Below are 12,932 nucleotides of genomic sequence, written 5' to 3'. Positions count from 1 at the left end.
TAGCATTTCCAAAAATGCTTGGAATCGGCGTCCAGCCATGAATATAGAAATAATATTTCATTTCTTGCCTAAAACCTTAATTGTATGTGGTCAACAGATAAAGCCAACAAAAATACTTGATAATATTATACTCTATCATTCCGTTTTAATCAAGATATTTTGACGCGCTCAGTTTGATTCTGGCATACTTTTGTTCTGGGTCAGAATGTAGGAGATACTCAGTATTGCCCATAAGAAAAATTTAAATATTCTTTGACATATTTGATTATAAGAATTTATATTACAATTATAAGGTCATTGGTAATGTGATAAGGAAATACGAAAAAACAATACAATGATATGAGCCTTCGTTCACGCTTTCAATCTCACGATCCGTCGTATAATATGATAATATGTTTTTCAGGCATGCAAATTGAACAAAGATTGATTTCTATAGATATCATTCATGTCAATAGACCGTAGTGTATTAAATAACATTGGCTCTCTAAGTGGGGTATAAATGCACAAAAACAGACAGTTCATGTCCTTCAATTTAAAAGATAAAATCACAATGACGTCTTTATGACCACTTTGTAAATTTAGACATTCATGTAAGAAAAGAAAAATTGCAAAAAGTTTACAGCTACATACTATTTTAAACTATATCGTATATTTGAACATTATATCGTCGAATTTGCTCAAATTGAATGACCAACTTGAAAAAAAACTATTTGTAGCGAATAGGATATCTGCACTGATGTATAGAGTATGATAAACAGCAAATGCCTGGACAGAGTGTGATCAACTGTATCAAATGCCTTTTGTAGATCTAAAAGTATCATACAATACTGCCTTTGTCCATTTCAAATTTAATACAATCTGTTAAATGAATCAAACATGTGTCAGTTGAAAAACCACTTTTAAGCCCTGCCTGAAACTGCCTGACCATGATTCGAACCCATGACTGTCAGAAGACCAACTGAGCTATCCGGCCGGCTACACACAATAGTGTGTACGTTGTCATCGACAATTTGCAAATATTGTTTGAATGTTCTCAAAAAATACAAAACGTTAGACGAAACTAAATACATTTTAGAAAGCATCGGAACTGCCGCGGTCGGTAGGCTATGTAGCATAATTTAAATCGGCTAGACAGAAAAATAATCAATAGAAAACTTACCTCAGCCGAGGTATTTTTGGCGTGTACGTTGACTTTTGTGGTCACGTGACCAAAGTTGCTTACCCACGGTGATTAAATGATTTATAAAATTTCAGCTAATATAAATGAAAAATGAACAAAATTATATTGAAATCAATCATAATCACAGAAAAGTAAAAAATAAAGCTGGTTGAAATAATAATTGCTATATATACACTTACCCTCTATGAATTGTGTTCTCTCTGGCATTGTATTCTATAAGTAAAATTAAAAAAGATATAGCAGTATACACAAGATAGCATCATCAATTAAGTGTTAAAACATTTGTCTTTACAGCTATTTGCAATGTTTATAACAATATATAATCATATACTAATGCGTTAAAAGACACAAACTGACTTGATTTTTTGTTGACACTTTCATCGAAAAGAGGGTTGGTTTGCCTGTATCACACTGCATGATGGAAAGTCCCAAGTTGTGACTTATTGCCAATAAAAAAAACAAGTAAATTTCTCAGACGTTAAAACAACCTTGCAAATGTGATTCTCTGAATAGCAAAATATCAGTCAGAATGTGCACATAATATCTGGCAAGATATTTTACCAAAAATTTACAAAAAAAAAGAAAAAAAAGAAGACATTATTAGGATCAAATTCTGACTTAAGCGTGATGTTAGAAAGACTTACCGGCTGAAATGTATTATGTCTGTAAAAAATTGAATATTGAAGTTTGTTTTCCACGTTTAACCAAAATAAAATGAAAGAATTTTACACATTGTCAGCACATTTATTTACCTGGTTTCGAAGACGTCTGTTCTCAAATTCAGCCAAGGCCTCTGCAAAAAGAAAACACACATGTACGAATACAATAAGTGGTCCTAATTAGAGATACAGCAAGAAATGTATTGCAAACTACAAACGTCCCCTACCGGTTTATGATATACAAATACCGTAATTAAAAAAAAAATGTGATAATAAATTGAAACCAAAAAAAAAACCCCCAATTTTTAAAGGGTTGGGATGAAGGCACAACTGTGCAAGCCTTTCCTTTTAAAAGGAAACTTTATTCTGTTTACATCTGAAACTTCTTTCAATCCGTATTGTTTCCGAGGTTATTATAATACATAATAGCCGAGGCCTCTCCGAATGGGCCGAAAAGTTGCGGTTGGGGAAATTAGGGTATAATCAGCGTAATTCCTTCAATTACCGTAATGCATTTAAATCTTTATTTAGTGGTCATTCTATCGACGATATATAGAATATATTTTACAACAAACACGGATAAGTGTAAACATGCATTTTGAAAATAATAAAAAGTTGTTGAATTGAAAATCTTAAATTTAATATTCAATCATTTAATTATGCCTCGGTCAGTCGGGGAGTATTTCTTGACACTGTATGCTAGGTGGATTTTGGTATTTTTTTTTAACCCTAATACCCTTTTAGTTGTTTAAACCACACGTGCTGGATACCGAAAATAAGCTATTTAGCGAAAACAAGTTCGCGGTTACGAAAATAAGATTTATTTTTGAAATAGCGTATGTGCAGTTTGAGCCGAAAATACATACGTAAGAAAATACCTCAAATGGCCGTGTAAAGCGGAAATAAGATCGGGTCTACGAAATTGATATAATGTAATAAAAACGTATTTGTGTTGTTATTAAATTTTAGTATAAGTTATGAAACATGTTACAAACCTAATTTTCTTAGGTTATTTTAGCATGCATTATTTCTATACTGTATATACTGAATCAGGGTTGTAGACCCCGGTGGCCCGGGTTCGATTCCCGGCACCGGAACACACTTTTGTTCTCAAGTTTGTTTTCGTCTTCATTTATTAAACAAGCAGCACATACCAAAAAGTTGATTACTGCTTCGGATATTCAACTGCAGAGAGCAATTTGCTGATTTTGTACATTACCTGTGACTGTGCAGCATCAACATTTAACTTGTTTTCATCATAATACATTTTTACTTGTTTACTATGTTTGTGCAAGTCAACCATTGTACGACATTACATATTGAAATTATGAAGAATTACATAGGCATGTATATCAAAGTTTAGAAATAAATAAATACATATATTAAATAAATAAACCCGTAAATAATCAAATGATTTGTCCACTAATGCTGCATGTAAATAAAAGAAATACCGGTAGTGATGGAAATGTAACAGGATTCGACCCTGCAACCTCGCGATTGCAATGCTATCCTACTTACCACTGGGCTATCGGCAAATGAAAATGAAAGTATTGTGATTAAAAATTAATGGGTAAATCGTTATGAATTACGGAAACAAGCAAACATCATCCCGAAAATTAATATTGCCAAACAATAATCGATAATAAATGTTTTGTTATTTAAATTACGATGATTTGCTGAACATGCATGATTACCAGTTCAATTATAACACATGAGTGAGTGTACCTTCTTTTTAAATTCTAATATTAAATTCTATTGTACTTGCTGAATCTTTCTACAGTTGTAATTATTTTCAACATTTTACAAAAATAAAAATGTGAAACAGAAACTTTTAAAGTAAGTATTCTATCATTTACATAAATTGTCCCCTTAAATTAAATAATTTATACAGTGAACAGTTTGACTTATAAATGTCGTCGAATTATTTTTGTAAAATATGAAGCAACAACTATAAAAGTAGGTCTTCCATCATTTACATAAATGTTCCCCTAAGATTAAATAATTTATACAGTGAACAGTTTGACTTATAAATGTCGTCGAATTATTTTTGTAAAATATGAAACAGCAACTGTAAAAGTAGGTCTTCCATCATTTACAAAATCTGTTCACTTTAGATTAAATAATTTATAAAATTTCAGCTAAAATAAATAAAAAATGAACAAAATTATAATGAAATCAATCATAATCACAGAAAAGTAAAAAATAAAGCTGGTTGAAATAATAATTGTTATATATACACTTACCCTCATTGAATTCTTCCATGGAAGTCATTGTCCAATCTTTTAAATATTTCAATCTTTCCCAAATTGAATGTTAATGAGCCAAGTTGAAAACAGGTGTGTAAAGAAATAGGTCTAGTTATAAGGAATATAAACCTTTACTGTCAGAATAATCATACAGTTTCACTGTAGATAATTTTTCTTTACAGCGATAAACTGAAGTGTACGGTGTTCCGTTTGGACAATTGTGACTTTTTAGTTAGTCTGTACCCGCGGTGCACGATGGTACGATGGTGAAAACGCGATGAAACGATGGTGTAAACACGATGGTACGATGGTGAGAACGCGATGGTTCGTCGCTTTTTCACCATCGCGATTTCACCATCGTACCATCGCGTTTTCACCATCGTACCATCGCACCATCGCGTTTTCATCATCGTACAATTGCATTTTCACCATCGTTCCATCGCGCTTTCACCATCGTACTATCGCGTTTTCACCATCGTACCATCGCGTTTTCACCATTGTACCATCGCGCTTTCACCATCGTACCATCGCGCTATCATCATCGTATCATCGTGTTTTCACCATCGTGCCATCGCGTTTTCACCATCGTACCATCGTGCATCGAGAGAACAGACTAAATTAAAAATCACGACTGTCCAAACGGAACATCGTAGAAGTGTATCATATTTCAATGTGCGAATATTAAACTCTCTATACATGTGAATAAACAGAAAATATGCGAGTTTTGAGACTGATTTTACATCAGTTTAGGAGAGCGTTTGTTTTTTTGTTGTTTTTTTTTGTTGTGAAGAGAATTTGTTGTTAGTTGCTTGAATGTTATTGTGGTGATCTTAATTGACCAGGGTTTATTGGTTGTAATTAGTTGTTTTGGTTGTTGAGTTATATCTGTTTGGTAAGATATACTTCGTTGAAATTGGTTGATTATGTCAGGTCAAGATTATATTAGTTGATGCTTTGTTTTGAGAATATATGTAAATATTGGGTGCTTTAGTTTAAGTTGTTTTCTGATGCTGATTAGAAGTTTTAATTTTTGTGAAGTTAATGTTGTTGGTTGAATGTTTGTGGTTTATAGTGTATCTTAGAGTTGTAAAAATATTCATTTTTGCGTTATTCATTTTGTGGTGATTTTATTGTTTTGTTTGATCATAAGTTGTTAAGAGCTTGGGCTCGCCAGGTGTTAAGTTTTGTTTAGTACAAAAGACGTATACGTGAAAAGATATTTCATATAAGTGGTTGATAAATGATGTGTGTTTGTCTTGGGTGTAAATAATGATCAGAGTTCTTTGTTTTGGGTGTAAATAGTAATCAGATTTTGTTGTTTAAATGTATATATGGATTTGAGATAGAAAATGATAAAATACCTAAAACAAAAGTGTTAACTATACAATTACATGCTAGTTTTTTCCAACTGAAAATATTTCAATTTTATGTCAGGCGGTGCTGCCCAGTCCCCATATCTTGGAAATTGGTTCTAGTATTATTACTAAATCTTTCCTTCGATTAAATAACAACAAGGCAGTCATTTCTCCTGACAATTTGGGGGCTCGTCCGGGATATTCTCTTTAAGTTGCTGGCAAAATATTGTTTGTTAAACTTTGATAAAATTTTTGTTAAACTTTATATCATTTTCAATCTGTTGGTAAAATAGAGCAGTGTAAAAGCTGTTAGGCGAAAATCGATAAACCTGCGTGTAGTTTTGTATACAAGTAAATTCTCTGTACAATAGAGTTTATATGTAGATTACGGAAGCGTCCTGGTGGTAACCAGTGATAACCAGAGGTAATGGGGAAGATACTTACCGTAGACGAGAAAACAACAAGGGACACAAGCAAAAGTGTCACCAAAACAGTATGAAACAACATAGACATACATCTGAGGAACACAGAGGGGCGCCGCCTTGGAACGGTCAGCAGCATAATAATGACTGCTGGGGAGTTTAAACCGGTTAATGGTGCACCAAACCTCGCTCTTAGCCCCACCATGTTCCTATAAACGAGACAGTGTAAATAAAATGAATCCCCGCCAAGTGAAATTCTAACAGTTGTCATGGTTATCCTTCTATTTATAAGTGTAATTCTAAGAGGTGCGGATGTTGTAACTTTTTATCGCACAGGTCTACAATAACCTCTAATGTAAATGGGAGAACTTTTAATATTATTTTAAATACAGATATTGACTGAAAGGCAACTCATTTTGTTTATGTTTTAACTTGAAACACCCCTGGGTGTGGCATACAGTATGTTGGTCAGACAGGACGTTCTCTTAAAATTCGATTCCGTGAACATTTTTTATATAAAATGAGAAATCGCACAAAATTTACAACTTTTCTATATCAAACATTTTCGTAAAGATGGTCATTCATTTAAAAAAATGTTTCAATTCAACCAGTGGAACAAATAATTTATGATTCTGATGCTTCTGCTAGTTTTAAAGTTAAAGTTAGACACTTAGCAGAATTAAAATGGATCAAGAACTTACAAACGCCTTTCCCACTTGGCCTAAATGACAATATTTTTCAACAAGGTAACATCTCTAAAGATCCAAACATTGATATATTTTTCTATTCTGAATATTCGTAAACGTAAATCCCGATCTCACGGAGTACGTAGAAATGGCAACATCAAACGTAAATCTAAAATTACCCTGTCTGTCACCGACTTAAATATTATCTTAAAGAACTCTGGTAAACATGCAATGTTATCACGTCTTACTTCCCTTTCATTATCATCTCTGAAAATCTTAGACGCGGAAGCAGATAATATAGTTATTCAAACAGATCCTTTATATACAGCAGCTTATCTTATTCAAAGTTATTCTCAGCACGTCTTAAGACCTCATATCGACAACACTTCTGACCACAACAGGCATTTCCTAAAAGTAACCTTTCTTAATAAAGGTATCGATTTCATCGATTTACCAAGTATTTTTCGTGATAAACGTGTCACTAATTCAGTTCCTTTATACTTCAAAAACACCGAGATACCAATTATTTGCTATAAATATAAGAAAACCTGTTAGAAATATCATATTTAATTACAACAAAGTGGTTTCTGACTTAAATATTCAGTCTAATACTCCAACAACTTGAGACTGCAATACTTCTAAATTCTGTAATTCAGATTTTGGCCATATAATCACTGGTAATTTTGATATAATTGCAGACAAAAGAATTCGTAACTTATTCTTGAAAGGACCTAAATACAGAATTCCTTCTGAAATTGATTTTAAATGCTTGTCGTGGTCAGATTGCTGAATCTATAGAGGATTTTTCGGTCAAATGGTGTCGCCGTGAAAATGCGGATAGTAATGCTCTAGTTACATGGAAACGTAACATCTTTAAAATTATTGATTCACGTATTAATTTTTATCGTGGAAATGAACATCTTTTGCCACCTAAAACAAGACTTACTTTAAGACATCTGAAGAAAGATATTCTAGCTTTTCATTCAAAATTTGTTTTTGGTGCCAGCGGACAAGGCGGCTAATAATATTATAATTGTATGACGAATCCATTACATTAACGTTTTGCATAAGGAACTTAATAGTACTAATGCGTATTCTAAAACCTCTGCCTCCGAAAAAGACATTGTAAACAATCATATTACTAATATTTCAAATCTTAAAGTACAAATTAATGAAAAAGAACTTAAACTTCCTATTATGTATTGGATTCCTAAATTACATAAAAAACCTTACAAAGCTAGATTCATTGCTAATTCTACATCTTGCACTACAAGTAAACTTTCTATTTTATTGACGTCTTGTTTGACTGCCATTAAAACACATGTAATTAGATATTGTGATAAAGTCTATGAAAACACAGGCAAACATCTCTTTTGGTCAATTAAAAATTCTGGTGAAATCTTGGATAAATTCAAAATTAAGAACTTTCAAGCTTCAACTGTCAGTACATACGATTTTTCTACACTTTTATACAACTTTGCCACATAAATTAATCAATGATAAACTAATTTCCCTAATTCAGAAAACTTTTGCAAGGGAAAAAGTTACCTTTCTAGCATGTAATTCTAACAAAGCTTTTTTTTACTAACGGTATTGTAAAACATTATACTATGTGGACCTGTGACGAAGTTTGTAGAGCACTCTCTTTTCTTTTAGACAACATTTATGTCAGGTTTGGTAATACCCTATTTAAACAGATCATAGGAATTCCTATGGGTACTAATTGTGCACCCCTGGTCGCCGATTTGTTTTTGTACTGCTATGAAAGAGACTTTATGTTGAGTCTCTCTGAAGAAAAACAACAAGATGTTATAGTCGCATTTAATAATACTTCCAGATACCTTGATGATATTTTTAATTTAGATAATCCTTATTTTGATCAAATGGTGTCTGACATTTATCCGCATGAACTACAACTTAATAAAACGAACTCTTCAAATTTTTAGTACATCATTTTTGGATCTTCATATTACTATCAACAACAATTCTATTCACACGAAAAATCTATGATAAAAGAGATGACTTTGACTTTTGTATAGTTAATTATCCACATTTAGATGGAGACGTACCCCATGCAACATCTTACGGGGTTTATGTTTCCCAGTTAATTAGATTCGCTAGAGCTTGTAGCAACGTAAAGGATTTCAACGAGCGGAATATTTTTATTACCAGCAAGCTTCTAAAACAGGGCTACCGCTATCATAAATTACGGAATATATTTACTAAATTTTACAATCGTAACTTTGATTTAATTCCAAATTCAATAGTGATTTAAAAACTCTTCTGCGACAAGGGATTAGCCAGCCTGGTTTTTATGGCGATGTGATTTACAAACTTCGTAAGATTTTGGGTCATGGTAATTTTTCTGCTGTTTTTACTAAAATCATTAAACGTTTTATTAAAAGAGGTTATGACCCTACTATTTTAAGACATACTGCATGTTTAGTGTTCAACCCTTTTACAGTTGGACACTACGCTTTCCTCTTTTGATTGCATCTGACGGACCAAGTGGGAGACTCTATGATGGATAGTTCGTAAAGCCCTTTTGGACTGAATTGTCTTAATGTTCGTCTTCTGCCTTGCTTCGTCGGGCCCTTGTAGGTGATTTTCTTGTTGCTCTGTCTTCCTTTAGGACATTGAGTACTTTTGTTATGGTCATTTGGTTTACTTTTATATGTTTCTACATGATCATTTTAGTGTTTTTACTTATTTAACCTTTTGTAACCATGACAACTGTTAGAATTTCACTTGGCGGGGATTCATTTTATTTACACTGTCTCGTTTATAGGAACATGGTGGGGCTAAGAGCGAGGTTTGGTGCACCATTAACCGGTTTTAAACTCCCCAGCAGTCATTATTATGCTGCTGACCGTTCCAAGGCGGCGCCCCACTGTGTTCCTCAGATGTATGTCTTATGTTGTTTCATACTGTTTTGGTGACACTTTTGCTTGTGTCCCTTGTTGTTTTCTCGTCTACGGTAAGTATCTTCCCATTGCCTCTAGTTTTTATTTCTTTGGTTACTCCCCCCCCCCCCCCCCCCCGGTCTCCTGTCCCCTTCCCCTTTGTGGGCCTATTTTTATTTTCTTTGAATTCCTAATCATTTACAAATTAATTATCATTTAATGATTAACCTGTCCGTGCTCTGTCTTTGCCCTGTCCTGTTTTTGTTTGGGGTCCCCCTGGGCTCCTTGCCATTGGTTCTTGTTGCTGGGTCATGTGGGGGTTGCGTTCATTGAACGCCGCCTTTCCTTGTTGATCTTGTTTATCATATTTTCAAAAGGTTAAATAAGTAAAACACTAAAATGATCATGTAGAAACATATAAAAGTAAACCCAATGACCATAACAAAAGTACTCAATGTCCTAAAGGAAGACAGAGCAACAAGAAAATCACATACAAGGGCCCGACGAAGCAAGGCAGAAGACGAACATTAAGACAATTCAGTCCCAAAGGCTTTTACGAACTATCCATCATAGAGTCTCCCACTTGGTCCGTCAGATGTAATCAAAAGAGGTCGTGGCCAGAGATAGCTAAAGTCGTTGTCACGAGTTTACAAAAATCGTGGCCACGAGTTTCAGTGACGCTAAAATGTATAATTATCGTCAATAAGTCGTATAAATGTATATAATTAAAGTCAATAAGTTGTATAAATGACACTTTTATAGGCTGGTGAAGAAGGGGCATCCTTGAACTATAGCACATGTCTAGTTAATAAGGGAAATTCACATGAATGGTGTAATCTGATTGGTTTATTTTTTCTCGTGGCCACGACTAAATTATCACGTGGCACGACTTTAGTAACTCGTGGCCACGACATAGTATCTTCGTGGCCACGACATATTATCTCGTGGCCACGACTTAGCTATCTCGTGGCCACGACAAAGTATCTCGTGGCCACGACTTAGTAACTCTTTGTGAGAGAATGAATGGTATTTTAAAAAGCATGTTAGGAAAATGTGCTAAGAAAGACCTAATGATTCGGAGATACAATTTCTATTTGCATTAGAAAACTCCGCCTTTGTATCCTTCGTACATCAATAGAAACTCAGCAATCATTTTTAAGTAGCAACCCAAATTTAACGGTATATTTCCGCATATTTCGGGTGTTTTCATACAAATTCAATCTTTTTATGAGATGATTACTTTTTTTGTAAACGACAGGGCTAATGCACCGTGAAAAACTAAAACGGTAAATAGGACTTGTAAAATGACCTAGTTTATTTGTTTGACTTGTGTTCTTTTTCACTAAAATAAACCCCCCTTTTGTAAGCATAGACATAGCAATCAAATTATAGAGTCACGCCTAATGACTGCTATTTTTGTGTCTTAACCATTAATTCTACCTGTGTGAATTATTGAAGTTGAAAAAGAATCTTATCTCTGACTATATTCAAGCATATAGTCATCGGATCAGGTACCCCTGCTTAATCTTTACACAACTCTTCCTTCTTCTAATCGTTGTTCTATAATTTGAATATTTTTGTGGCACAGGGCTATTCGACCGCTTACACATCATCTCCCCTTAAAGTAGTAGTAACATTTGATTTCATTTAAAATAACTACATTTCAATCTCCTATCAATTTACGAATTGCGTCTTATTTGGAGAGAACATTTCTAAAACTTTCCATACACCTGTCAATGTACCTCTTTTATGTTATGTTTGTCTTTTGTCTGTTTCAGGTATATCATATTTCTTCACCTGACATGTACGACTTACCTGATATTACTTCAATGAGTAACGAAAGGTTATACCCATATTTGTCTTGAAATCAAGGCAAACACCTTGAAAACACATACAGGTATTTTTATTATGGTAAACATTACCTCGTCGTCATGCAGACGACCATGGCAAAGCAATGCAAAGAGGGAAGCGAAAAAAACCAAACAAAAAAAGAATTCCTGGTAGGGTGAATAAATAATCCAGACTTTTGTTTTTTCCTAATTTTATAAATTATTTGCGACAGCCCAAAACTGGGTCTTCTAAAATTTAATTATTTTTTCGGGAAACCCGGGAATTTTACCTTTTTGGGTTTTTTCCCCGAAATCGAATTTATCAACTTCTCTGAAATATAGATTAAATTTATTTTGTAAATTTTTGATTTTTTAAAATACTGAACTTGTAAAATTTTATATAAATATTTAAATTTTTTTAAAACCCCCCCTTTTATAAAAGTGGGTTAAACGGGGTTTTACCAAAATTTTAAAAACAATTTGAATACAAAAGGGCAAACACCTAAAATGAAAAATATTTAAGATTTAAATTTTGTAATACAGTGAAATCGATGTAGGTCAATCTAGCTTGTTTTGGAAAATAAGTTTCCCCAACAAACAATATCCACAAACATTTTCAAATTCTCGTCCTAAAATAAATTTTATTTTGTTTTTTCAAATGTACAACAATTTGAAAAATCAAAATATTTTTTTAATAATATCCCTTTTAGTACCCGGGGCGGGGTCCCCTTAAAAACTTACGATAAAATATTTTTAAAAATTAAAATGACTACAATCATTCTGGGCAGAAAATTTAAAACCCATGCCCCTAGGGTTTTGGCATTAAAAAATGTTTTTTCCTATTTTAAAATTTTTTTGATTTAGTCAACCCAAATGTTTTATTAAATTTTTCAAAGAAACTATGAAAATATACCTTTTTTGTTTTTTTAATTTTTTTTTTTCAAAAATTTTTTTGGGAAATTTTTTGGAAAAGAAAAAAAAGAATTTTTCGTTTTGGGTTTTTTGTACCTTTTTTAAATTTTGTATTTATTTTTTTTTTAATTTTTTTTGGGTAAAAATTGTGCAAGCTTAGAAGGTTTAATTGACAATTTTTAAAAATTATTTAAAAGGAATTTCCTTTTTGACAAAGGGTTATTCTGTAAGAATGTAGGGGAATATTTAAAATTTGGGTTTTTGGGTGCTTGTTTTTCTTCATTTTGAAAATACATCTTTTTTCAAAATGATGAATAAATGGAAATGTAAAAAAAATTTTTAATTTTCCCCCAAAAGGGTTTCGTTTAAAAATTTTACTTTTACAACACATTTTTCCTGGCAAAAAAATTTAAGAAATTTTACATCATTTTTTTAATTTTGAAAAATTAAGTAAAATCAAAAAATTGTTTTTTATACATGTAGGTTGTAAATAAGCATCTAAAATTTAAAGTTTTAACACCGAATTAATTTTCTGATACCCCCAAAAATGTAAAATAAAATGTTGTTTTTTTCCCATTTTATCTAAAAATAATATTGTTTAGTATTGTTTTTTTTTTTAATTAAATTTACAATTATTAAAAAAAATAAGTTTTTCGTTATCATCAGATTGTTTGTGTTTCTGCATACAGTGTTCTTAAAATATTTAAAATTTTACAATGATTCAAGTCGTTCCTAAAACA

General features: G+C 32.5%; 1 long non-coding RNA gene across 1 annotated transcript; it reads right to left on the bottom strand.

Moving 5' to 3' along the window:
* Positions 1–6: 6 nt before the first annotated feature.
* LOC132723217 (uncharacterized) lies at positions 7–4,339 on the bottom strand. The gene is made up of 3 exons (XR_009624713.1): positions 4,083–4,339; positions 1,933–1,973; positions 7–1,393 (listed from the first exon to the last, which is right to left on the bottom strand). It is a non-coding gene; the product is annotated as an uncharacterized LOC132723217 (long non-coding RNA).
* Positions 4,340–12,932: the final 8,593 nt, after the last annotated feature.

The sequence above is a fragment of the Ruditapes philippinarum genome, unplaced genomic scaffold (genome assembly GCF_026571515.1).
Source record: "Ruditapes philippinarum isolate M1 unplaced genomic scaffold, ASM2657151v2 ctg9522_1_1_1_1, whole genome shotgun sequence".
In the NCBI taxonomy this organism is placed as follows: domain Eukaryota; kingdom Metazoa; phylum Mollusca; class Bivalvia; order Venerida; family Veneridae; genus Ruditapes; species Ruditapes philippinarum.
The sequence above is the reverse complement of the archived record's forward strand: the minus strand, read 5'-3'. Positions and strand labels throughout refer to the sequence as shown.